At 36.6% G+C, this 24,813-nt stretch overlaps 1 long non-coding RNA gene across 1 annotated transcript; it reads left to right on the forward strand.

Moving 5' to 3' along the window:
• Nucleotides 1–1,575: 1,575 nt before the first annotated feature.
• Nucleotides 1,576–24,293, forward strand: LOC122230663. The gene is made up of 3 exons (XR_006207701.1): nt 1,576–1,679; nt 1,982–2,100; nt 24,194–24,293. It is a non-coding gene; the product is annotated as an uncharacterized LOC122230663 (long non-coding RNA).
• The last annotated feature ends 520 nt before the right edge of the window (nt 24,294–24,813 follow it).

Below are 24,813 nucleotides of genomic sequence, written 5' to 3' on the forward strand. Positions count from 1 at the left end.
TTACTTGCCCTCTCTCCCACTCCCCTTGCTTCCTGCACCTTCTAGAATGTAAACTGTTACAGGCCAAAGGATCTTTTTGAGGTGATTGGTATACGGTAGATAGCCAATAACTGATGAAGGAAGAAATGAATACATAATCGTAACTAAAATAGTAACATACCCGTGATGTACTCTTTTGCAGCCAGTGATAAACTGTTAGCGTTTCCAATTTAGCAATCCACTGTGTCCATCTCATCACATAAATAAATATTCCTTGACATGGTTATATCCCTGGAAGTTTTTGATTTCAAACAGTTTCTGTAAGCATTATTTAGCTCAAACACTAGTAAAGAATTAAAGCGAGACTGGGGGAAGGGCCGACTGTGCTCCATTTATTACATTTTTTCCTATGTGTTTGTTGAGTGAATGAATATATATTATAGAAAAACAAATACTATATATTTATATACATTTCATATAATAGGATATAATTTCATTGTTATATATTCTTATGTAACACTATTATGTGAAAAAGAAAATGGTGGTAGAGAAGCTGAGGGAATAAAAAATCTGGATTATATATTGAAATAATAACCTTGCAGACAGAAAGCATGGATGACTTAAACTTTTTTCTTCCCAGTCATTGGTGTATGGTAGAACCTCTCTCTAGCTCTGTTTGGGGTCACCCCTTCTCAGGCAGTGGCTGCTACTTCTCTTGGAAGTGTCTGTGACAGCAGCTGGTCCCTTCCCTACAGGAGAGCCAAGCAGCTGTTCTCTTCCTCCTGGCCCCTGCCCTTGCTTCTGTGGGGGACTGTTCCTCTGGTTGATGGTGGAATGACTCCAGGCTAAAATGCACTTTTTATTCTTAGATCTCGTTTTCAGGTTTCGGAGGGAAATTGCATGTCATGGGGGGACTAAGAGGCAAAGGCCCTTGTGATGAATGGAAAGAAAGAAGCCTATTTTGTCGTTAGTCTTTTTCTTTGTTTCTTGGTCTGGCTTATTCTCCCTTATCCATTGTCCTTTTGCTGACCATTGTGGTTGGACGACCACCTAGAGCTTTTTCATCTACTAACCAGCATGTTTCACACATTCCAAATGACAGCAGAGATGTTAGGAAACTAGATCTCGAAGAGGGGGAAATGGTCAGTCTTTCTTATTGTTCTTCTCTGGCATTTGTGTTGTTTTGAATTATTCTTTCTCTCTAGTTATCCTGGGAGACGGTGAGTGTTAAGGGCCTTACATTTTGACTTCAAGTGAAGTCAGAAAAGTCATCTTCTATTTTCAGAAATGAATTTTTAAAAAATGAAGCTTTCTGAAGTGTACATTACTCTTTTCATTAGAAAAAGGAAAAGTTCCAAGAAGGCTGGTAGGCTGGATGCCTTAAAGAGGAACTTCAACGGAGATGCCAGATAAAAGTACAATAAGAATTTCTTATGGCTTAAATAACTGAAGAGTAAGAGGCATCTATTGTTACTATCCTGTCCATCTTTTTCTCTTTATCTTCTCTATGTTGTGTATCCATCATCTTTTTTTAAAAACTGTATTTCAAAACCCATTACATCTTTCAGCCCAAAGAGATTTCTGAGAAGTCCTGTTTGTATGGAAAGATGGATTTACATAATAAAATGCAATTCATAAAGATAATTTGAACATAAAGTAGACTACAAGAGTGTCTTTTCTGGAGCTGGAAGATGAATTTGGTAAGTCTGACATATACGCATAAAAATTATGTAACATGTATTTGTGAGAAATGAGAGTAGATATCAATATTCTTTCTGAATAGTCCAGATAATGAGAAAAGAAGTAGAGGAGAGAAAAACCCACTAGAAATAAGAAGATTTAATTTCAAGTGTAATCAGAAGAAATATGCCAAGTAATTCATCACTAATTCCAATAGTCAAGAAAAATGTAGGAAAAGCCCTAGGAAGCATAATTAGCTATGCAGAAGGTTGAAACATTTGTAAAATGTCACAATTATAAATTATCATTTTTTTCCCCCAAGAGACCTGAGAAATGCTTCATCAACAAATCCCAGAAGTCTTTTCAGCAAGTCTCAAGAGGAAATACTCTCATTTGATGCAGGACTTTTCACCTAGAGAGAGAAGTGGCTGACTGTGGAAGGTTTGTTTCATATTTTTTGAAAAGCTTTCTGGAAGTCTGCCACTTACACTTTCTGAGCTTCATTTCCTCTTCATGAAAAATGGGAGGAACTGTACCTGTCACCCGTTTGTCTCCCAAGGGTGTTGTAGAGCATCTACAGGAAGTCCATTTACCCACAATCCTGTGCTATGAATGACAGGCCAATGGGCCTCTCTGGCCCAATAATGTGTTCCTGGTTTCTTCTGCCTCAGGGAAGGGAGTGTCTTATTATCCCCTAACCTCCTATTGATAATATTTATTTGATACAGTTCAGACAGCTCTTGATTGAATATAGAACTCAAAAATTTATCTTAGGCTGGAATCTTGACCGAAGGACCCATTTCTAGGCCCGGCTGCCCTAAGCCCTCTTCACAAAGCATGCTGGGAATGGATCAAAAGTTCTGATCTCTGTGGTTTCTGGGTATCATCAGGGCTCTTCCTTGCTGTCTCTGGTTATGTCTGAGACTATCTAGGTGGATTTTGTTAGGGTAGGGGGTTGGGGTGGTCTAGGACTGTGGAGTGTTTTTTATTTCCTAAATTTTTCTTTCTGGTGCTTATAGGCCAATGGGAGTCTTACCCCAGTCTTACCCTGCTTTGGATAGCAGGCAGGGGGAAATTTACCTTCCCTTTCCTACAGCTACATTAAGAGGAAAAAGCTCTGTGGTGTTCGGGGTGGAAGTTGTCTTCGGTTTTCCCTGAGGCACAATACTGTCAATGATGATTAGATTCTGTGGGCCTATTAATAACAATACAACTCATCTATGGTATGGGTTAAGTGGACTTCTGTGAGCTGTAATACACTGTCTCTAACGTTGTTAGAGAATAATGTATCCCGAGTTATCAAAAAAAGGGGCTTAAAAATGTTTGGAGGCCGACCACTTCTCAGTGGGGGCTAGGGGACTGATGTAGGACAGCCATAAGGGAGCGTCCAGAAAATGTGGTCCCAGTTGTCATTCACTAGAACTTGCAGATCTCAGTCACCTGAATGTAAGTGTCTTGATAGCTCTTCCTGCCTCTACTTGGTTTAGGAGGTTGAATGCATGCAATTCTCTAGTCAGGTGGAGAGGTTTCTTTTGTTTTCTATTCATCCCCCATCTGTGATTGCCCTAAGGTTTGCTTTCTTTTTTAATGCAGTGACATTTTATTTTTGTACTTTGGTAAAAGGATGATTTTTCTTTTTTAAAAATTTAAAGTATTAAATCATAAACGAATGCTGAATTTTCTTAGTTGTGCAGGTCACACTTTTGGAATCACCTTTGGATCCTCTTTTTCTCAGACTCCATATCCGATCTGCCGGCAAAGAACGTTGTCTCTACATTCAAAATATCTTCAGAATTCAATGACTTCTCATTCCCTCAGTGTTACCAAGTCACTGTCATCTCTTGCCTGGATCTTAACTAGTCACTCTGCACACATCCTTTCCTCCTACAATCTATTTTGCTACAGTTGTCAGAGTGATCCTGTTAACATGTAATCACATCTTGTCCCATTTCTTTCTTTCTTTTTTCTTTCTTTCTTTCTTTCTTTCTTTCTTTCTTTCTTTCTTTCTTCCTTCCTTCCTTCCTTCCTTCCTTCCTTCCTTCCTTCCTTCCTTTCTTTCTTTCTTTCTTTCTTTCTTTCTTTCTTTCTTTCTTTCTTTCTTTCTTTCTTTCTTTCTTCTTTCCCTCCTTTAATGGCATCCTGTCTCCCTGGCAGTAAGAGCCAAAGGCTTTCCTGACAAAGCCCTATGCAGCCTCATTTCCTACTCTCTGATACATGCCCTATCACCGGATACCAACTCCTTCAAATGTCCCTCCTTCACTCGGCTCTAGACACATAGTTCTTTAAATTGTCCAGGTACCCTCTTGGCCAAAACCATTGTACTGGCTGTGCTTTCTGTCAGAATTTTTATATTTCCATATGTTCCTCACCTCCTTCAGGTCTTCTTAGATGTCACCTTCTCAATGGGGCCTTAACCAACAATCTTATATAAAATTTCAACCTCTGACCTCTTTGGAGCTTCCCACAGTGCCCTCCCTTGCTTAATTTTTCTCCATAGCTGGTAACACCATCTGCTGTCCTATATCTTGTTTGTTTGTTTGTTTGTTTGTTCATTCATTTTTTCAGTGAAAAACAAACTTCATGGAGATAGGGATTTTTCTCAGTACCTGGAAAAATGCCTGGAACATAGTAAGCACTAATGTGTATATTTGTTGAGAGAATCAAAGTATGAATGAAATGTTTTTTTTTTTCTTGATTCTATTGAAATAATCATATGATTTTTCCTCCTTAAATGTTAATATAGAGAACGGTATTAATAGGTTTTCTAATCAGAAACCAACCTATATTCTTGGGAAGAAGCACAGCCTGGTCATGTGGTATTATCTTTTAAATTAATTGTCAGATTCAGGTTGCCAGTGTTTTCTTTAGCATATTTTTATCTAAATTCACTAGTGATATTGCCCTTTCTTCTACACTGCCTTTGGCATTAAAGTTGTACTAGCCTCATAAAACGAGTAGGGATTATACCTTGTTTTTCCAGTCTCTGTAAGCATTTATATAAGATTGGACCAAGAAATACAATATACAGGCCTGTTTGTGTGTGTGTGTGTGTGTGTGTGTGTGTGTGTAAATATTGTGCATTGTTGCCTCCCTTTCTTTAATTAATGAATTTACTAGTTTTTAAAAGTTTTTCTTTTGATTTAGTTTGGTCAAAGTTTTCTATATATGTGGGTGTGTGTATATATGTATGTACATGTATGTATATGTACACCTATACATAAATGTATATGTATATATAGAATTTATGCACTTCATCTAAATGTTTGCAGTTTTGGGGAGAAAGTTATTCATAGTAGTCTCTTTTTAATCTCTATAATGATGCATCTGTAATGATATCTACTTTTTCATCTTAACATTTTTGGGGAAGGCTTCTTTTATTCTTTATCAATCTTGCAAGCAGTTTGTCAATTTTATTAATATTTTCCTAGAGCCAATTTTTAGTTAATTGATCTTCTTTCTCTAATTTTTTTTACCCTATTAAATTAATTTTTATTCCTATTTTATTATTTTATATCTACCTTCTTTTACTTTTATAATTTTGTTCCTTTTCTAACATCTTAAGTTGAAATCTCGATGAATTAATTTTAAGCTTTTCTTCTTTTTTTTAACAAACTAAATAATACAATTTTCATCAGTATTATTTTCCTTATAACTCAGTTCTGTGTTCTCTCTAATTTTTATTTCATGCTTTCTTCTAGTCTGAATTATTTGGAAAATTTCTTAATTTCATTTAAATTTAAAATATTTAAACATTTAAAACATTTAACATTTAAAAAATTATCTTTGTAATGTCATTTTATTTATTTTTTTTTTAATTTTTTTTTTTCAACGTTTTTTATTTATTTTTGGGACAGAGAGAGACAGAGCATGAACGGGGGAGGGGCAGTGAGAGAGGGAGACACAGAATCGGAAACAGGCTCCGAGCCATCAGCCCAGAGCCCGACGCGGGGCTTGAACTCACGGACCGTGAGATCGTGACCTGGCTGAAGTCGGACGCTCAACCGACTGCGCCACCCAGGCGCCCCTGTAATGTCATTTTAAAATTGCATTATGGTCCATATGAAAACAATGATTTAAAAATTGTTGAATTTTGCTTTATGAGTAACAGGTGCTCAACTTTTATATACATTTTCATGTTCTTGAAAAGGGTAGGTATTTTTTCATTGCTGGGTTCAGTATGCTTGATAAGTTCTTCTAAACATGCTTATTAATTATGCTGTTCAGATTTTCTATAATCTTACCATGTTTTGGTAAATATATAAGAATATAATATAACAATAACCAAAGTGTATAAAAATTCCATATACAATGCATATTATATATAATGTAAAATTCTTTATATAAAGTCTTTATATAATGTCAACATATTTTAGTTCTGTTGATTTTTGCTTTTAAATTGAAAGCTATACTTTAGATGTGTACATGTTTAAAATCTTTATGTCATTTTGGTGAAGTGACCCTTGTATTTTTAATTTAATTTTTATTTTTTAAAGTTTTATTTGTTTATTTTTGAGAGAGAGAAGCAATGAGCACGTGTGCAAGAGAGTGGGAGGGGCAGAGAGAGAGGGAGAGAGAGAATCCCAAGCAGGCTCTGTGCTATTGGCATGGATGTTTAACTGAGCTACTCAGGCACCCCTGGTGAAATGACCCCTTTAATTATGAAGTTTAATTTAATTATTTTTTCTAATAATGCTTTTTTGCTATACGATGATCTGATATTAATATAGCTATGGCTTGCAAAATTGTATATTTATAGTTGTCTATTATAGAGGAAATATTGGCAGCAACAAAAATGTTTAACAAGTGGACATTGGCTATAAAAAAGATAATGTATTCATATTTTGGAACACTATGCATCTATATCAGATGATATTATACATTATAACCTCCATTAAGGAAAAAGAAAATTTGGGGCGCCTGGGTGGCTGAGTCAGTTAAGCATCCGACGTCGGCTCAGGTCATGATCTCGCGGTCCGTGAGTTCGAGCCCTGTGTGGGGCTCTGTGCTGGCAGCTCAGAGCCTGGAGCCTGTTTCGGATTCTGTGTCTCCCTCTCTCTCTGACCCTCCCCCGTTCATGCTCTGTCTCTCCCTGTCTCAAAAATAAATAAACGTTAAAAAAAAATAAAAAAAAAAAGAAAAAAGAAAACTTGAAAGTAACTTGTATTATATTGATACTATTTTCGTACCTTCTAGAAATGTGTGTGAATATATGTATAGCAAATAGCCTGATGTCCATTAGAATGTCATTTTGGTTACATTTGAGTAGAGGAATTATGAATGGTTTCTAATTTTTTTTGTTTCTTTAAAAAATATTTTTCCATATCATGAATTATTTATTTTGAATAATCATGTGTAACTTTTATTATTGGAAATACAATATATCCTTCTATTTGATGAAAAAAGGTCTCCCCCATTATTCTGTAGTTTATAAACAGGAATTTTAGCCAGAGAAACGCTTACTCTTCAAAATTACATTTAAAAAAATGTTCATGATGCTTTCTTATATGCTGGGTAGATTTTTATTTTTAATTTTAATTTAAAGAATTATTGGGGCAAAGTACACAACTTTTGCCTTTTAACTATTTTATTTTATTTTGTTATTTTAAGTCATCTCTACCCCCAGCATAACTACTGTGAATTATATAAACTTTAATTTGTAAAACACAAATATTTGGGGAGAATAAGAAACTTTCATCCAATTTTCTTCAACAACTGTCATCATAAACTCAGAATGGAATGTAAAATAATGAATTTCAAAAAATCCTATTGTATGATTTTCTATTTCGAACGGGTATATTTTAGGAGGGCAGAGTGGAGGATGGAATCTTAGAAATAGAAATGTAAGGGTTTTTTTTGGAACCGTGAGCGGGTAGAGCAAAATCCCTTCAAGTTTGACCAGCTGGATGAACAGGTTATACGTAGAACACATTCTTTCATTAGCTTCCCCTCAGAGGTTAACAGATGAGTAGCAGCAACATAGCAATGGCACAAAACTGTCACTTGGTGGAGCTAGAATACTATGCAATTCCAATATACTTGTGCAGCGGGTTTCTTGGGAAAAAATGGTTTTATGACAAAATTCAAGACTAATACCCTCAATTGTCAAATACTGGGGTATATAACCTTTCAAGAAAACTTTTTAATTTTTTTTTTTTTAATTGTGATCGAGTGTAAGTAAAGACCAAACTTATTGGGCTTATTAAGGGTCTTCTGCTTGTCGTAGTCAATAAGTTGCAGTCTTTTTATCAAGCAGGATGCAACGCTATGTGTAACCCCCCACCCCAGGAGTCAGTGAAGTAGGTATATCATCTACTGATTCAGTGACATCTTAGCACATTTCATATGGCTCCTAAAAGCTCACAGTCATTTCACTTGCTATGTCAATTACCGTGAAGTCAAGATGGGCTTTTAGGTAGCTTCATGGTGCCCGGAACAAAATGCTCAGTAGACGTTACACAAGTGTTTGTTGATAGATATCAGCCTTTGGGATTCGCTGGGCCAGTTGGAGATTTTAGGGCCACTCCAAAAATTGACCAGGCATTTAAGATGAAATTTTAGGGTGGTCATTAAATGAAGGTCACTATAGACTTCAGAAATCCTTCCCAGAAATGAATTGGACTCTTTTGAAGGAAAGATTCTGGATGAGAGCCTTTCTTAACTATGACCTTTCCAAAATTGAAAAATCAAAGAAAAATATTTATATTTATGTGTGCATAGGCATAATTTTGTGCCTTTATCAGGGTAACATTTTGCCAACCTTTCCTCTCGGGTAGTGGGTATATTCCAAAAGGATTGAATCTAAAATAAGATTAATATCTTCCTTACTTAAGTGAGATAAAATCATTGCATGCTTTGACTATATGGATGAGATGATGAGATATGGAACATAACTGATTTATGAAAAAGAATAATGGAGGATTTTTAAAGATTTCTTAATTTTGCTTGGTTCGATGCTCTCATATCTGTATCTTTTCTTTTTTCTTGGAAGGCTTGCTTTTTTGCAGTGAGAAAGATTTCATTTGATGCTGTAGGTGACTCTATCTGAGGAAGTGTGGAAATAGGCTAATAAGCTTTCTGTTACACATTATGAGGGTAGGTCCAGGCGTTGCAGGATTTGACCTTGAAGCCCTTTTGCAGTTTAGCGCTTTTTTTTTTTTCCTTAAGAAAGATTTTATTTTTCTTTCCAAAACTAAAAAAAGAAAAACATTGACTATGGAAGTGAGCAGGCCAAATCTGGAATGGGAGTTTACCAATCCTTCCTTCTACCTTGTTGTTTTGCCACTCCTAACACGAGGTTTCTTCCTTGAGATCCAGGATAGATGCTCTGATTCCAGTCATCATAGGTATTTTTCAGCTATCAGAAAAGAGAAAGGGGCTTCTCTTTAAAGTCACTTCCAAGAAGTTAAAGATTTCCCAGTTTCCCTGGAAGCTTGTTTTTAAAGCTTTCTTTCTATTTTTTTTAAAATTTAAATCCAAGTTAGTTAACATATAGTATAATAATGATTTCAGGAATAGAATTTAGTGGTTCATCTCTTACATGTAACACCCAGTGCTCATCCCAGCAAGTGCCCTCCTTGATGCCCTTCACCCATTTAGCCCATCCCCCCACCTAACATCCCTCCATCAACTCTCAGTTTTTTCTCTGTATTTGAATCTCTTATGGTTTGTCTCCCTCTCTGTTTTTATATTATTTTTGCTTCCTTCCCTTATGTTCATCTAGTTAGGGCTCTTTTATATAAAAGGACATAGAAATGCAGAATCAGACACAAGAGTCTGCATTTATTTAAAATTAGAAAAAAAGTAGCAAGTTGAAAACTTAGAAAAGTTGGGAGAAACCCTAAAACATCACTAGATCCATAGAAATAATATTTTTGTCCATTAACTGCCAACACATCTGTGTAATAATTTTCCAGACTAGCTTTTGGCTCCAAATATTTGCAATCTTATTTCTTCTCTACAATGGATATAATTCCAGTGCTGGATACCATATTTATATCATTATATGACTTGTGTCTCTTACCTTAACAAAACAGTGCTGGATAATTCACTATAGTGGGCAGTAGGAATCTTTTGGAATCCATTTGTGTGTCAGGAAAGCCAGTGATAACAAAACTATAAAGAGAAGTTACTGCAAACTACATAAATAACTCCCACTAAATTCAAACTAAATGTATCCCCAACTCAACATCTCAGGGTACTATAAGGGGTCCCATGCAAATGAGGAGCCCTGAAATGTAAACTTCAATAGTTCCACTTGAATTTTACTCTTTAAAAATCATTCTATCATAATGCACCTCACTTGGTTAAAATTGTCATTATCTTTAGGGTAATTAAAAATTTGGAGGGGCGCCTGGGTGGCTCAGTCGGTTGAGCGTCCGACTTCAGCTCAGGTCACGATCTCGCGGTCAGTGAGTTCGAGCCCCGCGTCGGGCTCTCTGCTGACAGCTCAGAGCCTGGAGCCTGTTTCAGATTCTGTGTCTCCCTCTCTCTCTGCCCCTCCCCCATTCATGCTGTGTCTCTCTCTGTCTCAAAAATAAATAAACGTTTAAAAAAAAAATTAAAAAAAATTTGGAAACCACTAACACTCAGAACACTCACAAGTGAAGGGATGGTAAGTTTGGCTAAAAATATCTTTAAAAATATTTCTCGTACAAATAGGAAGATACACATAAGGATGTAATTTCAAGATGTTGTTATTTAAGAATTGTTTGTTGGCTTTAACAAAGAGTGCTGAAGGAAATAAAAACATGGGCTTAATTCTTACATATTCTTCTGATTTACTGTCATTCATTTTATATACTATTAAAAATATCATTAAAAAATTTAGCTTGAGGTGCCTGGGTGGCTCAGTCAGTTAAGTGTCTGACTCTTGATTTCAGCTCAGGTTGTGATCTTATGGTTGTGGGATCAAGCCCTGCATTGGGCTCCACACTGAGTGTGGGGCCTGCTTAGTATTCTCTCTCTCTCTCTCTCTCTCTCTCTCTCTCTCTGTCCCTTTGCCCTATCCCCCACCCTCTCTCTCAAAAAAAATTTAACTTAAAAGTCATAGACACTTTCCTATTATTTAATTTGTATTCTTAATCTATCAGAAATATCTGCAAGTCCATCGATAACATCCTTGGTTATTTCATGGAGCATATTCACATTATTGGAATAAAAAACCCCAAATCAAAACCAACATAGTTTTGTATCAAATGTGAAATTGCGCTTGGGTTCATGTTATAAGGACATCTCTTGACTCCTTAATAGAGCATCCTCTACACGTCCTCCCTTTGTTGAACATTAAAACTATGGTAATAGGATTGTCAACATTTATCAAGTGATTGCTCCAAGCCAGGCACCGCTCAGCTAAGTGCTTTATATGCATTCCATGTTTAATTCAAAAACAGTTCTAAGCAGTTCTATGAAGTAGGTACCATTTTGCTGATGAAGAAACTTGAGGTTTTAGAGAGTTTCTATGAGAAGCCTAGATCCATGCAGTTTGTTAAGCGGCAGGCCTGGTGTCTGACATAGACTTAAAAGAAAATCTACTTTGGGCATCTGGGTGGCTCAGTCGTTGGGGATCTGACTTTGGCTCAAGTCGTGATCAAGTAGTTGGTGAGTTTGAGTCCCACATTGGCTGGTCTCCAGCCCCGCTTCAGGTGAGCTCACACCCTGCTTTGGGTGATCTTGAGCCCCGTTTCGGGTAAAAACAGGAGCCCTACTTTGGGTGAGCCCTGCTTCTCTCTCCCTCTCTCTCTCTGCACCTCACTCACTTGTGCCCTCTCTCTCTCTCTCTCAAAAAAAATCTACTTTGCAGTACTGTCACAGAAGCAATGAAGGGACAGCAGGAGAGTTTGAAACTTGTAGATAGCAGTTGAATGACTACAGCTTTGAAAAGGAGAACCCCTATATTTAAGGAACAGTAGAGCACAGGAAAAGACAGTAGAAGTCCAGCACTGGAGTCAAACTGTGTGGGTTTGTATTCTGGCTCCACCATATTTACTGGCTAGTTGACTTTGGCAAGTTGCTTAACCTTCTCTGCCTCAGTTTCCCCTTCTGTTAAAAGAAGATCCAATGAGGTATGAGGATCTAATGAGGTGACACAAAGCATTTAAACCAGTGCCTGACAAAGTAAACCCTGAAAAAAGGTGTAAGTCATTATTGTCCATTAATATTGAATTTTATCTGTGTTTTGAAATAGAGTATGTGGCATGTGCAGTGCTAAGTAAACAGTATAAAACAATTTATTTTGTGTTTTCTAATGCATGTATTACTTGTTGAAGGACTCCCTAGGTATATTGGAGAATGTGTTGATAGCAATATCATAACACCAATATAAAAATGCATTTTTGTTTTAAAAAATGAAAAACACTTCCCAGGACGATAAAATTTTAAAAGTTTGTACCAGATTTATATTTTACTTTGATTTAAAGGATATTGCCACTCTGTGGAAGAATTTTCAGTCCAGGTATGTTCCTGTAGATGTTATGACTTTTCAAAGCTTATACTATTTATGTTATAAAATTATTAATATCTTGTAGCTCAGCAGAAACAGTAATATAACATAATGAGAAAAGTTGCATCTCCGCTCCTGATACTCTTAATAAACACATTATTCATTTTTTATTCAATCTAACTGCAAAGAGCTATATTGAAAACATTGCCAAAGGGTACGTTTCTATTTTAGGGTGACAGGGAAATAACTCCTGAAGACTCTCAGAAGTGAGAAGCAAGATATAAATTGTACAGTAGATGGAAAAACATAAAAGATTCTGATCTCTATGAATAACTGTATTTCCCAGAGGAGTAAACATTAATGACTTTAATTAGATTATAATTGCTCATGAGAGCGAGTTCTTGCAAGAGATAAAAATACCTGACAATGCATTATGACTGAACGTTCTTGTCGGCGCCCTAGAGCAGATTAATGGCAGTGCCATTTGGAGGCGGGGCATTCCCTAAATGTAAACTAAGCCCTTAATCAGTGCCGACATGATGAAAAGCCACTCTTCTAATTAGGTCAAATTCGATTCAATCTTGACAGTTTTGCATCACGTTGGGATTTAAGACAGCACTGTATCTGTGGAAGACTCTAGAAAGTTATTCCTTATGAATGTTTCTTATTTCACAAATGATATAAACAAAGGAGAATTTGTGTGTGTGTGTGAGGGGGTAGGGGGAGTAGTATAACTTCATTTACTTGGAGGAACTGTCTTGACATAATCTGGTTTGGCCTTAGATTTAGGAATTTCCTTCTATTTCTTGGGCACAGTGTTGGAGTCTGTTTTCTCCTTTAGTCACCCTTGGTCCAGGGGACTGTTAAGAATAGATGCACTTTGCAGTTTCCTTAGGTATTAAAATGACTCAGTCACAGGCTAAAAATTTTAATCAAGGATTTTCAGGTTATTGCAAGAGCAGATAATATTTATTGACATGCCAAATTACTAAGTTTTTTAAAATGATTTCTTAATTTATCTTGTTTTTGATACTTAAAAAAATTTTTTTTTAATGTTTAGAGAGAGAGAGAGTCAGAGCATGAGTGGGGGAGGGGTAGAGGGAGACACATACAGAATCCAAAACAGACTCCAGGCTCTGAGCTGTCAGCACAGAGCCTGATGCAGGGCTTGAACTCATGAACCACAAGACACGACCTGAGCTGGAGTTGGACGCTCAACCAACTGAGCCACCTAGGAACCCCTCATGGATTATGTTTTTAAATCCTTCTAGTAGTCTGGGCCTGGGCTAATCATTTTGCATAATGGAATTCACTGAGATTTTGTAATGAATCTGTCACTGGACTTAACCGTATCTCACTATGCTGAGCCCAGTTTCCTGTGATACATTTCACAGCTTATTAAGTTCTTCCAAAGCCACAGATTCCACGTTCAACACAAATCAGTCAGGTAATAGAAGTCAGTGAGGCAGATGAGGGAAGGGTGTGGTGGGTTGGAGGTACAGCCTCTGTCTGGTAGGGACCGCAGATACTCGGCCATGCGGTTTGTGGTGCCCACTGGACCTCATGAGTAAAAAGATCTGGAAATCTGTTTTTATGTAAAGTCTTTGAGGGTTAAATGTTAGCAATTAATTAAAAGAAGAACTTAGTACACCAATTATACCAGTGTCTGCTATCCTTCTATGACATCTATATAAGAAATTTGAAAAAACAAAACAAAACAACCCACCTTAAACCTATCAATCTCTGTTATATTCCTTTGCCACACTACAGACCAGAGCTGAAATGCATTTGAAGAGAAGCTATCCAAACCAACATATTGGTCTAGCATCATATTCTACTATGCATTTTACTTCCAGGTATTTTCTAAGATTAATGAAGTTGTACTTCAGTTACCTATGTTTTTATGTGACAAACAGTACAACACAGTAGTGATAATGAGCCATATTCAAAGAGGAAGGATAAGCGAGAAATTTATCCCATTGATGAATATGTGGTTCTCCTGTTTATTTAAACCTTTGAGCGTCCATGCTGCTGGGTAGATTAAGGAACAGATGGGGGAGTTGTGATTTAATAGCACAGGGTTTCAGTGCCAATTCTGCCTCTGACTCCAGGTGCCCCTTGGCAAAAAAAGTCATTCTGTGCTGTAGTCTCTTGTTTTGAAAAGCCGCACAAAACAATTAAGACACAGTGCAAATACAAAATGGTATCTGAAAGCTTTTAAATCGTAGAGGATGTAATTTTGGATAAACCAATTTTTAGTATCATAAAAAGGATTTTACATACAGCTAATATGGGTGTGTGTACATAGAGAAAGGCAGACACACAGTCCTAATATCCGTGAAAATCCGTCTCAATTTGGAATGAAATTCTGCACCATGAATGTCTGACATGAATGTCTGACATAGACTTAAGAGGGCAAAAAGGAAATAATATAAAGGTCATGGTGAAGTTCAAAATTGAAAATGAATCAACAAGCAATGGGAGTAAATGAAGAATAAATTAACTTAGATAAAAGACGATACTGGCTAGTTGTTGGTAACGTATATTTTAGTTATTTCCAGAATTAAGACATCAACTGTTTATTAAAAGCAGTTATCTCCTTTCCAATCAATAGTGTCTACCTGCACTTTACTGATTGATTAATATTAATTTTGTAACATGTGACCTTGGAATGAAGTTCTTTTTTTTTTTCTCACCTACTGTGAGACCAGATATAAGTCAAATACAAGACCCACTTTAATTGGTTTGGCAGTGCGAATAAACATGACATTTAAGGGTTTGGCCTGAGAGCTCTGGGCTTGAATCCCAATTCTGCTTCCTCTGATGTAGGTACCGTTGGGAAAATACTTCATTTTCCAACCCTCAGTGTCCTTATCCACAACTGGAGACAACAATATTATTTCTATCAGGGGGTTCATCGCAATGTTTATAGAAAATAGTCGATGTTTCTGTGTTTACAACAGCACCAGACACATACAAATGCTTAGGAAGTGGTGGCTGTGGTTACTGTTACAAAGTAAGTGACCCCACCGATCCAGATCCATTCTAGTAAGTACAATGGGAAGGATTTTATCTTGATTAGTTTCCTCAATAAGCAGTAATAGAAACAAGGTAAAGAACTGACAAACTGTTGGAAAATACTGTCAAAAGGACATGCAGGATATGCATTATTTAGCAAGGAATAGAAAGTCTGGTGTGTATCGTGGTATTTTAAATTATTTTATTAAAAAAAATTTCTTTAAGTTTATTTCTTTATTTTGAGAGAGCCAGAGACTGCATGAATGGAGGAGGGGTAGTGAGAGAGGGAGAGAGAGAATCTCAAGCAGGCTCCGCACTACCAGCACAGAGCCTGACACAGGACTTGAACTCACAAAACCGCAAGATCATGACCTGAACTGAAACCAAGAGTCAGATGCTTAACTGACTGAGCCATCCAGGTGCCCCTGTATCCTAGTATTTTCAATAAAATGAAAGAGGATTTGAAGAAGTATTAAAAAGATACTTCTATTTGTTTGCAGAGTGATTCAAAAGACTCACACACACATAGCTTGTATTAGGAGATATTTGTAATAAAACTGAAACCTGATGTGACACACTGAAATGAAACTATGTGATAATTTTAAGAACTTGTTTCTCTGGAGAGTTTGTAGTTCATATTTCTTCGGTGGATTGTAGACCTTGAAGGTTGTTATTGTTAACCTTAAGGTTAATAATTCCCCCAATATTTTATTTTTGTCCAATGGTAAAAGTAATATATTCAATATAAAATTTGAATAAGAATAGAGATGCTATTGAAAAATAATGGCTTGTGGATTAGAGTTAACAATTACTGTGGCATTTCCCCAGTGCCATTAAAAAAATAATAATTAGCAGTTGCACTTTCCACTTAGAATAACGTGAGCAATTCTTGGACTCCCACAAAGTTTTAAACTTTAGTCTTTATGGAAACATGAAAAGGAAACAAAGGCCGCTTGGCAGTAGGATGGTTGTAAGTTCACAGTGCATCGTTTGTATAACTAAATGTTTTCAAGCTGAGATTTGATAAAATGGTCTCTGAGACAGAGATCAGAAGTTTCTGTAAGTAGATTTGGCTAACAGTTTAATGTAGAAATATATGGTAACAGACTACACAGTCTGGACTATAACTTGGAAACAAATTCCAAGTCCAAAGCAATTTGAAGTTCACAACTAGATATTTTTGATATCATTGAAGAGCATACTTTATGAAAGAATCGAGGAAAGTAACCTCATAGGCATGTATTTTTGTGTTTCTGTAGGGGAGCTTCTTATCATAGAACTTCAGTGGGTCCATAGGCAAGACCACATTTAAAATGGCTGACATGCTTTGTGGAATGATGCATTATTATTTCAAATTATCTATGTGATAAGGGGAAAGTATTGGATCCTAAGAGTAACTTAAATGTACAAAACATGTATCAGATATGACAACACAATTGAACTAGAGCGTTTTAGCAAACTGAAGGGGTTAGACAAGTTATAGGACTAGGAACGTCTGTAAAAATCTATGAAACATGTCTATGGATAGAATTTGATTGACGGATAGAATAGTTGGTTGTAGAAAACTTGAAACATGTTGAGTAGTCAACATTTTTTGAGTACCTTTTACTATGTACTGAGAGGAAGGAAATGAAAAGAGTTGGCAAGAGGTAGACCAAGAGGTCAGTATAATCTATGGGTGGGAGTGAAATCACCGTGCGGAAGCATCTGAGGGCCTGCCATTTTGAATAAGGCTGAAGTTGCCAAACCAGTGGTAAAGAATGACTGTCAGCCAGTTGGTACTTACCCAGGCACTTGTTCTTATCAGCCTTAAAATACTGAAAAATATTAAATTCTAGAAGTGAATATGGATGTGTTTTAAGATGACTCTTTACCACCCCCTTTGCCTTTTTTTTGGTCTCTGTTCTAAATGGTCCAAGGACTACCTTCATGTACCACCTTAATATTTATATGATAAAATTTTTTAAAATGACTTTTTCACTAAGGAAAGTTTGTATAATTTTTATAAATTGGAGAACCAGTATCACCAGTCATAAATGTTTCATAACTTAAAAGTGAAAACGAAGGAAAAGAAGTATTAAAATCTGGCTAACTACTGTGGCTTGTGGAAGGCTCTCATTCTAAGGCATACTTGCTCTTTGTTAATACAAACATAAAAAATGCCCATATTCTTTCACCCAGCAAATATAACTTCTATGAATATATACTGGAGATTTGTTTATGACTGTACCGAGTGACCTATGTACAGGTTATCTATTGAAGCACTATTTGACCTACCAAAAGATGAGAATAAAATGCTTAATGATAGTGCTTAGTAAAATGTTATGATGCATCCACACAATAGAATATAACGGAGCTGTGGAAGATTTTATGTAGAGTGGATTGTTATGTGAAAAAAGATTCATTTGGAATATACACCTATACACACAGATCTTTATACACTTTATATTATATATTTTATGTATTATTTATTGTATATGTTATTATATATATTGTTTATCTACTATTGTTTATTATATGTATAGAATATCTCTAGAAAGGTGTATTAGAAACTTGTGACAGTGGTTGTGTCCTGTGGGGAGAAAAGGGTGGGCTCAGAGTGGAGCAGAAGGAATCCTTACTTTTCACTGTTTATCCTTCTGGATACTTTAAATCACAGAATAGCAGTTAAAGAGCATAAGCTCACTTGCCTGGGTTCAAATCCTGGTTCTGCTGCTTACTAGCTGTGTCACCTTGAACAAGCTACTTAGTTTCTCTCCATCTCTATTTTTTAATCTATAGAATGGTGATATTAATTGTATTTACCTCATAGAATTATACTGAAGATGAAATAAAATATGTGAAAAGTGTTTAGAACAGTGCCTGGCATTTGGCAAGACTATATGAACATTTGCAGTTATTTTTATTGTTGTTCCATGTGCTTATTTGATCAATTAAAAAAAAACAAATACTTTTTTGGAAGAGCTTTCTCTAGCAAGAATTGATACGCCTTCTATACATGATAATCAGAAGGAATTAAATGAGCCAAAAGGAGAATAGCTGCCTCACTCTCATGTTTCATGTTAGGTCTGCATAGCTCCTAAAACCACCTTTGCTTTTATTAAAAAAAATTTTTTTTAATGTTTATTTATATTTGAGGGAGGGAGAGAGAGATTCATTGTGCCAGGGGGGCAGGGGCAGAGTGAGACGGAGACAGAATCCAAAGTAGGCTCCAGGCTCTGAGCTGTCAGCACAGAGCCCACGCTGGGCTTGGACTCACAAGCTGTGAGGTCATGACCTGAGCCAAAGTCAGATGCTTAACCGACTGAGCCACCCAAGCGCCCCTGCTTTTGTTTTATTTTTTAAATCTCACTTCTAAAAGCTCTGCTTTTAGAACCAATAGGAACCAAATACTGATGAATATCCTTTCTGCATAGATTTGTCTTGTGTTCCATTTCTGAACACCTGGCTGTGAGGGTTTGTTTGTTTGTTTAAGTAGGGCCTCATGCCTAGCACTGAACTCATGACCCTGATATCATGAGCTGTGGTCAGGAGTTGAACACTTAACTGCCTGAGCTACCTAGGTGCCTCTGAGTATGAGTATTTTTGTTATTTGCTTTTTTTTTTTTTTGTCAGCTAGCATTCTCCACATTTTCTATTCTAGTGCTTTTTACCCTTATGATGAGGGACCATTGGAAGCTCATGAAATCAATTTAGTAGGTTAAAGAAATAGAAAAGAATAGAATAGAAAACACCAAGAATATTTACTTCACAGTAAAGCAAAGTACTGTTTTGTGAAATTTTGCCTCCTCCCCCTCCAAAAAAAAGTGTGAACATCATCACCTACTTCTGAAAACCCAGTGGCAATTTCCCAATGTCCATGGGGATGATTGTGTAAGTTTCTAGCGTTGTGTGTTGGAGGGTGAAAGTCTTACCGAACTAGGAACCCCTGGAGCAAGTTGGAATCTCCCATAATCCTGCACCTGACACAACCATCCGGAACCCTAAACAGTCTTAGTGGCTCAAGCATCCTAGCGGCCTCAGGAAGTAAGGGGAGAGTGGGGGATGGATCAGAATGTATCAACCAGAGGTTTGGGTCAATTGGAAATAGGAAACTAAAGACCCAGAAGCTACATAAATTGATTGGCTCACTCCTGAAATGAAAATAGGCCAATTAGCCCGGCATGTTCTCTAGTTTTTATATGTTCTCAGTTTTTTTTTTCAATGTATGAAATTTATTGTCAAGTTGGTTTCCATACAACACCCAGTGCTCATCCCAAAAGGTGCCCTCCTCAATACCCATCACCCACCCTCCCCCCCTCCCACCTCCCATCCACCCTCAGTTTGATCTCAGTTTTTAAGAGTCTCTTATACTTTGGCTCTCTCCCACCCTAACCTCTTTTTTTTTTTTTTTCCTTCCCCTCCCCCATGGGTTTCTGTTAAGTTTCTCAGGATCCACATAAGAGTGAGAACATATGGTATCTGTCTTTCTCTGTATGGCTTATTTCACTTAGCATCACACTCTCCAGTTCCATCCACGTTGCTACAAAGGGCCATATTTCGTTCTTTCTCATTGCCATGTAGTACTCCATTGTGTATATAAACCACAATTTCTTTATCCATTCATCAGTTGATGGACATTTAGGTTCTTTCCACAATTTGGCTATTGTTGAGAGTGCTGCTATAAACATTGGGGTACAAGTGCCCCTATGCATCAGTACTCCTGTATCCCTTGGGTAAATTCCTAGCAGTGCTATTGCTGGGTCATAGGGTAGGTCTATTTTTAATTTTCTGAGGAACCACCACACTGTTTTCCAGAGTGGCTGCCCCAGTTTGCATTCCCACCAACAGTGCAAGAGGGTTCCCGTTTCTCCACATCCTCTCCAGCATCTATAGTCTCCTGATTTGTTCATTTTGGCCACTCTGATGTTCTCAGTTTTAATTTGGCAATCTAATCTATTTTATTGTCTTCTGTGGAATATCAAAATATCAGACAATGTTAAAATTTCTTGTCATATGTTTTTGTTCATTCATTCATTCATTCATTCATTCATTCATTCAAGTTTGTATTTAAATTCCAGTTAATGCAGTGTAACATTAGTTTCAGGTGCAGAATTTAGTGATTCATCACTTTTATGTAACACCTGGTGCTCATCCCAAGTGCCCTCCTTGATCCCCGTCACCTATTTAACCCATCCTCCTGCCCACCTCCTTTCTAGCAACTCTCAATGTGTTTTCTGTAGTTAAGAGTCGACTTCATGGTTTGCCTCTCTCTTTTTACCTGCCCCCCACCCATGTTCATCTGTTTTGTTTTTTAAAATTTAACTACTTAAAAATCTTGATGCATTTAAACATTTCTTATATTCTTTTGTGTGTTATATTCACTGTTTCCTCTGTGTGAAAATGCGCATTCCCCTCCTAATTACAAGAAAAATTAGAGACTTTAAAGAACAGACAAAAATATAAAGAAAATAAAATTATATAATAGATGCTACCAGTGAGATTAGGAAATTTAGAGAAGTAAAAGGAAGCAAAGTAAAATTTACCCATAATGTCACCACTCACCAATAAATACTGTTTGTGTGTGTGTGTGTGTGTGTGTGTGTGTGTGTGTGTATTTCCTATTAGTGCATGTACATAAGTGCTTGTGCATGTGTGTAGGTAGTTTTGTGGGTTTTTTTGCTAATATTAACAGCACATTGACAAGTAGCCAAATGTATAAATCTTCACCTGTATATTGGGCAAAAGGAAATGACCTTTTGAATTCTAAATATTGTTTTTATACAATGCCAAATCTCTTTCCAGGAAGTGTGTATAATTTACACGCTCATCAGTTGTGCCAACAGTGTAGTCTATTTGAGCAGATTCTCATCAGCACTGGACATTAATAATTATTTGAATATTGGCTAATATGATGGCAAAAAACTTGCCTCATTAATCTTTTACTTTTTTGGCCATTAGAAAGGTTGAATTTAAAGTTATTTGTTAAACCACCCTAAAATTTGTATGGAACCACAAAAGACCCCTAAGAGCCAAAGAAATCTTGGGGAAAAAAAAGCAAAGTTAAAGGAACCACAATTCCAGACTTCAAGTTATATTACAAAGCTGTAGTAAACAAAACAATATGGTACTGGCACAACAATGGACACATAGATCAATAGAACAGAAGAGAAAAACCCAGAAATGAACCTACCACTATATTGTAAGTTAATCTTTGACAAACAGGAAAGAATATCCAATGGGAAAAAGTTTCTTCAACAAATGGTGTTGGGAAAACTGGACAGCAACATGCAAAAGAATGAACCTAGACTACTTTCTTTTCACCATACAGAAAAATAAATTCAAAATGGGTTAAGAACTTAAATGTGAGACCTGCAACCATAAAAATCCTAGAAGGGAACATAGGCAGTAGCAACTTCTTTCTAGGTATGTCTCTTGAGGCAAGGGAAATAAAAGCAAAAATGAGCTGTTGGGACTACATCAAAATAAAAAAAGCTTCTACACAGCGAAGGAAACAGTCGATAAAACTAAAAGGCAAACTGTGGAATGAGAGAAGATATTTGCAAATGACATATCCAATAAAGGCTCAGTATCCAAAATATATAAAGAGCTTATAAAACTCAGCACACAAAAAACAAATAATGCAATTAAAAAATGGGCAGAAGACATGAAGAGACATTTCTCCAAAGAAGACATACAGATGGCCAACAGACATACGAAAAGATACTCAACATCACTGGTCATCAGGGAAACGCAAATCAAAACTGCAATGTGATACCATCTCACACCTGTCAGAATGGTTAAAATTAACAACACAAGAAACAATAAGATGTGGAGAAAGGGGGACCTTCTTGCATTGTTGGTGGGAATGCAAACTGGCAAACCATTCTGGAAAACAGTATGGAGTTTCCTTAAAAAGTTAAAAATAGAAGTGCCCTACCATCCAGCAATTGCACCAGTGAATGCCCAAGAATATAAAAATACTAATTTCAAAGGGATACATGCACCCCTATGTTTATTGCAGCATTATTTACATTAGCCAAACTATAGAAGCAACCCAAGCAATTCATTGGTAGATGAATGGATAAAGATCAGGTGAGATACACACATACACACACACACACACACACACACACACACACACACACACACACACGGAGGAATATTACTCAGCCATAAAAAAGAATGAAACTTTGCCCTTTGCAACGATCTGGATGGAATTAGACAGTATTATCTAAGTGAAATAAATCAGTAAGAGACAAACACCATATGATTTCACTCATTTGTGAAATTTAAAAACCAAAAAAAAATGAACAAAGGAGAAAACGAGAGGGAGGCAAACCAAGAAACAGACTCTTTACTATAGAGAACAAACTGATGTTTGCCAGAGAGGAGTTGGGTGGGGGATGGGTGAAATAGGTGACGGGGGTTAAGGAGGGCTCTTGTGATGAGCACTGGATGTTGTATGGGAGTGTCTAATCACTACACTGTATACCTGAAACTAATATTACACTGTGTATTAGCTAACTGGAATTTAAATCACAACTGAAAAATGAAACAGTAATAGCAACGAAATGTATTTGTTAGTTTTATTTCTCTTGTGATTGTCTGTTCATGTCTCTTGTATAATTGACATTAGCACAACATTATTAAACTTTAGCCTCTATTTGGATTTCCCCAGTTTTTCCAGTGTTTCCATGTTTTTTTTTCCTCTTGTTTTGCTTGTCACGGCTTCTTGGTAAACTTGAGAACCACTTTAACACTTTTTAGGAAATGTCTTCCTGAGGTTTTGATTCGAATTTTATAAACATGTAGATCAATCTGTTAAGATTAACATCTTTGTGATACTAAGGTTTCTAATCCAGGACCATGGTGTCTATTTCAGTAACTAAGGGTTTCTGAAGCACTCTCTAGCCTTGCCATAAGCTATTCACTTCCCATTTTAAGTTTCTCCAATTATGTCTTTGGATTTGTTCAAGACCTCTTTCATGTCTCACTAACATTTTATAGTTCTCTTCATTTAGGAGCTGCACATTTTGTGTTAAAGTTATTTCTGGGTAACTAAAAATTTAGGTAGATAATTTCTCTCTACACATTATGATAATTTTGCTTTCTCCATTCAGATATCTGTACCTCTTATTTCTTCATTATGTTTTATTGACTTGCCTAGAATTTACAAGATAATAGAATATAACGAAATAACAAATAATAGAAAATGGTGATCTTATAATGCTCTTATAAAGATGAAAATGGTGATTTTATAATGCCCTGGGATATAGGAGGAGAACCAGAGAATGTGATGTTTTTGTAGATCAAATGAAGAAAGAGTTCTGGGAAGAAAGGAAGGATAGACAGTGTGCAACACTGTTTATAGTTTAAATAGAAGGTGAAAGAAAATTATTCTTTGGGCTTATCAATTTGGAGGCCACAGGTAAATTTTGGTGGAGTGTATGGGGCAATGGCCTGACTGGAGTGCTATAAGAGAAGAGAAGAGAGAATTTGGAGACACCAAGTATAGACAAGAATTTCCAGGAGTTTGCTTAAAGGGACAAGAGAAATAGGATTGTATCCAGTGAATAATGTGAGAACAAATATTATATTTTTTAGGTGGGGGAAGAATATGAAGATGGGGGACATAGCAAGTTTGTGTGTTGATAGAAATAACCCAGGAGGGAGACAAAAGAGATGCAGGGAAAAGAAGGAAGAATCACTGGAGAAATATCTTGGGGGGCCATGCATGTGATTTACAAGCGTAGGGGCTCGCCATCGATAGGAGTTGGATAGTTCATCTGGGAAGGCAGAGTTTATGGACATAGATGTTGGTAGGTAGGTAAATATGGTGGGAGCAGTTTGTGCAAGTTCTTTTCTGATTCTTTCTGTTTTTTCATTCAGCTAAGTATGAGGACAGGCAGGAGGTGGTATAATTTGAAGCAAGAACAGAAGATGTGAAGTAGAGAGCCAGGAAAGTAGGGAAGCAGATAAGCAATGGGCATGAGGTATTATTAGTTCATTCCATGGAGGGCCTTCTGGAGTTAGTGGGAAGGAACTTAAATTGAGCCTGGTAAGTCTGGTTGAGTGATTTTCTCTATCACCTTTCAGATGCACAAGACAGTGGCAGCATTAATGCGTTTACTCAAGGTTGGAGATTTTCCAGGCAATAAAATAAAACAAAAGGGCAAAGGAGTGATTGACGATGTAATTTAAGGTAAGGGGAGAAATGAGAACATGAGGGGGTTGAAAGTGAAAAGGATTAATGGATTCTCAGTTGATCAACAAATCAAATGATCAACTATGTCTTTGTTTTTTATTCTGTTTGGAATATATGTTGAAATATGAGGGTCATCAAAATTCTCAGGCCGCTGCTTAGACAGAATATCAGTCACTCAGTAAAGGACCTCTGTCTAGTTCTGTTTGATGAGGACTTGGGTCTATGAACTGGGCTCAGGCAATATAGTCCCTAGTTTTAACATTTGAACCCATAGAACTAATGTCTCATAAGGGAAATAAATCTGGAAATTCATCTCTGAATGATAAACTATTTTAAAAAGGTTTCAGAATAACATATTAAGAAACAAATCTCACACATGATCAATGAATAGTGTATACATTTCAGCTGTCCAAGAGAAAAGAGAGGCTTTGAGTGAAGAAAGTCTGAAACAGAAATAAATGTAGAGGGGCACCTGGGTGGCTCGGTTAGTTGAGCAGCCAACTCTTGATTT

Source organism: Panthera tigris, chromosome C2 (assembly GCF_018350195.1).
Source record: "Panthera tigris isolate Pti1 chromosome C2, P.tigris_Pti1_mat1.1, whole genome shotgun sequence".
Taxonomy (NCBI): Eukaryota; Metazoa; Chordata; class Mammalia; order Carnivora; family Felidae; genus Panthera; species Panthera tigris.